Below are 4,338 nucleotides of genomic sequence, written 5' to 3' on the forward strand. Positions count from 1 at the left end.
GATAGGGATGTTCGGGATAGGGATGTTAGGGATAGGGGTGATAGGAATGTTAGGAATAGGGATGTTAGGGTTAGGGATGTTAGGGTAGGGATGTTAGTGATAGGGATGTTCGGGATAGGGCTGATAAGGATGTTAAGGATTGGGATGTTAGGGATAGGGGTGATAGGGATGATAGGGATGTTTGGGATAGGGATGTTAGGGATAGGGATGTTTGGGATAGGGATGTTTGGGATAGGGATGTTCGGGATAGGGATGTTAGGGATAGGGGTGATAGGAATGTTCGGGATAGGGATGTTAGGGTTAGGGATAGGGATGATAAGGATGTTAAGGATTGGGATGTTAGGGATAGGGGTGATAGGGATGTTTGGGATAGGGATGTTAGGAATAGGAGGTTCAGGATAGGGGTGATAGGGATGTTCGGGATAGGGATGATAAGGATGTTAAGGATTGGGATGTTAGGGATAGGGGTGATAAGGATGTTAAGGATAAGGATGTTAAGGATAGGGATGTTCGGGATAGGGATGTTAAGGATTGGGATGTTAAGGATTGGGATGTTAAGGATTGGGATGTTAGGGATAGGGGTGATAAGGATGTTAAGGATTGGGATGTTAGGGATAGGGGTGATAAGGATGTTAAGGATAAGGATGTTAAGGATAGGGATGTTCGGGATAGGGATGTTAAGGATTGGGATGTTAAGGATTGGGATGTTAAGGATTGGGATGTTAGGGATAGGGATGATAAGGATGTTAAGGATTGGGATGTTAGGGATAGGGGTGATAAGGATGTTAAGGATAGGGATGTTCGGGATAGGGATGTTAAGGATTGGGATGTTAAGGATTGGGATGTTAGGGATATATGAGAGTTTACCCATATTTTCTGGAATGTCCTGAAAGTATTTATTATTTTATTGGACTCCTTCGTGATGCGTCATTTTTCATTTGAAATCTCTTTGTTGTGTTTCGATGTGTATGAATTTGGTTGGTTTTCCTTTTTAATGCAGTTATTTGTTTGAAGTTCTGGTTTAAAGCAGTTTCATAATAAAGCTTTGAAAATACTTACATACATTTATGAAGTTAGAACCTTGAAATATTATAGAATGTTTTTAGAATTGTGCTTTCCAGGTCTGGAAAACTCATAGAAACAAGTCATGTTCAAAAAAAAATAAAAAAAATAAAAACAAATTTACATTTAAATGTAATAAGATTCCATATAATTGAATTGTGTACATTTTAATTAATATTAATTTAATAAAACCTCAAATTTAAACTTGCCTCAAGACATCGTGAAAGCTTCCGTCCGGACGTTGAGCGGTTTATTGAAGACATTTGTACACTATAATAATTTGCATTTAATCAATTCTCTAAAGCTTGGGAATTTTTCAAGCATTCCTTATTTTACCTTGTGAGGCCCCGCGTGCACATGCGTGGACATTGTGTTTTGGCTTCGCTGTAGGATATGCTTAATTATATATATTATAAACCAACTGTCATTAAAGGGTTAAACTTTCAGTGCACAGAGTCATGTGACGAAACAACATGGTGCCAATCTCAGCCGAATTTGTCTTTCGGAGAAACGGCAACAAAACCACATCTGGTAAGAAACCAGCTTGAGTTTTCACATTCAGACCTGTTTGAATCTAAAGATTAGAGTCTCTAGTTTCATCCGATATGCCATTTCAAAAATTGCATCGATTTATTGCGAAACGGCGCACTGTTAAACAATGGCCACATACGTGGACAACAGGACTAACTTTCCATAAAATCCTACATTCACTGCATTATTGAGAATCAACGGATGTACTGTATGTGCAGAAATAATTGCATCCTACTATTTTATATTTAAATACCAAGTCTGTTATTGGACACTTTCACTCTTGGATTAAAGTAATCAAGGCGTAATATGGAAGATTCCTGAGAAATGCAAACTTGTAATACCACCTGTTTACTCCAGAGGGCAGTAAGTGAAATTTTTTATATATATAAAAAAAAATATATTATATATAATAATAAATTATAAATTTATTATATAATTATAACTAAATTTATTATAACTAAATATATAATATATATTTATTTTTTATATTTAAAGATAACTATGTATAATTATTTCATAATTATATAGTTAATTATATTTATATGAGGGGAGGGTGCGGTAAGGGACCGTCTGAAAAGTCCACGCGTTGTGCTAAAGCGTGCCGATGCCGTGGAGGGTGCGGTAAGGGACCGTCTGAGAAGTCCACGCGTTGTGCTAAAGCGTGCCGATGCCGTGGAGGGTGCGGTAAGGGACCGTCTGAAAAGTCCACGCGTTGTGCTAAAGCGTGCCGATGCCGTGGAGGGTGCGGTAAGGGACCGTCTGAGAAGTCCACGCATTGTGCTAAAGCGTGCCGATGCCGTGGAGGGTGCGGTAAGGGACCGTCTGAAAAGTCCACGCGTTGTGCTAAAGCATGCCCATGCCGTGGAGGGTGCGGTAAGGGACCGTCTGAAAAGTCCACGCGGTGTGCTAAAGCGTGCCGATGCCGTGGAGGGTGCGGTAAGGGACCGTCTGAATAGTCCACGCGTTGTGCTAAAGCGTGCCCATGCCGTGGTGGGTGCGGTAAGGGACCGTCTGAAAAGTCCACGCGTTGTGCTAAAGCGTGACGATGGTGTGAGGGTGCGGTAAGGGACCGTCTGAAATGTCCATGCGGTGTGCTAAAGCGTGCGGTAAGGGACCATCTGAAAAGTCCACGCGTTGTGCTAAAGCGTGCGGTAAGGGACCGTCTGAAATGTCCACGCGGTGTGCTAAAGCGTGCCGATGCTGTGAGGGTGCAGTAAGGGACTGTCTGAAATGTCCACGCGGTGTGCTAAAGCGTGTGGTAAGGGACCGTCTGAAATGTCCACGCGGTGTGCTAAAGCGTGCCGATGCTGTGAGGGTGCAGTAAGGGACTGTCTGAAATGTCCACGCGGTGTGCTAAAGCGTGTGGTAAGGGACTGTCTGAAATGTCCACGCGGTGTGCTAAAGCGTGCGGTAAGGGACCGTCTGAAATGTCCACGCGGTGTGCTAAAGCGTGCCGATGCCGTGGAGGGTGCGGTAAGGGACGGTCTGAAAAGTCCACGCATATTCTGCATTTAGATAGTAACGCGAGGAAAAGTCACAAAGACTCCGACATCTCCGATGAAGGATATTTGAAAATATTAAAAACACTGAAAACTCATGTAAAGACCATTTAAAGCCGGAAACATGGTAACTTTTGCATAATATGAACAAGGATACCAAAAAGGGACTATTTAAATGGACAAAAATCCAAAGGAATCTGGCAGGAAAAGTAGTCCCACCTCAAAACAGACAACTTTAGACAACTTTTCAGCTCCAATATCTCACATTTTGTATGTAAAAATGATTAAATGTACTTTAACAAAAGTGTGAGCTGCACATTTGTGCTTTTAAACCCTCCATAATGCCCTGCATAGACTTTCAATAAAACATGTCACAAATGTCACTAAGGCTGAACACAGAACTTTAATTTTGAATCCAAAACCCCTTCATGTCATTTTTATTTTATTTCAGGAAGAAATTGAAGAGGGAGTCACAATTGTTCCCACACAGGATAAAGGATTTTAAAAACAGTGTCATTAAATGTTTTTTAAATAATAGATTGCATGAAATGTGTAACATGATCTGCACTAAACGTGAAGTGTACGTGCAGACCTGCACATGACTTAATGACTTTAATAGCTCTGACATGAGTGACTGAGAGAGTGGTAAATACCTCAATAAAACAAAATAAGAGTCATGATAAATGTGTGTCATTTGTGCATGTCAGTGCCAAATCAGAAATGTGGCAAGAAATGCACATAAAATAAAAAGTCATGCATGTTGTGCATAATTAAAAAATAAAAATAAAAAGTCATGCATGTTGCGCATAATTAAAAAATAAAAAGTCACGCATGTTGCGCATAATTAAAAAATAAAAAGTCATGCATGTTGCGCATAATTAAAAAATAAAATAAAAGTCATGCATGTTGCGCATAATTAAAAAATAAAATAAAAGTCATGCATGTTGCGCATAATTAAAAAATAAAAATAAAAAGTCATGCATGTTGTGCATAATTAAAAAATAAAAAGTCATGCATGTTGCGCATAATTAAAAAATAAAATAAAAGTCATGCATGTTGCGCATAATTAAAAAATAAAATAAAAGTCATGCATGTTAGCGATAATTAAAAAATAAAAATAAAAAGTCATGCATGTTGTGCATAATTAAAAAATAAAAAGTCATGCATGTTATGCATAATTAAAAAATAAAATAAAAGTCATGCATGTTAGCGATAATTAAAAAATAAAATAAAAGTCATGCATGTT

The sequence above is a fragment of the Xyrauchen texanus genome, chromosome 17, assembly GCF_025860055.1.
Source record: "Xyrauchen texanus isolate HMW12.3.18 chromosome 17, RBS_HiC_50CHRs, whole genome shotgun sequence".
NCBI lineage: Eukaryota > Metazoa > Chordata > Actinopteri > Cypriniformes > Catostomidae > Xyrauchen > Xyrauchen texanus.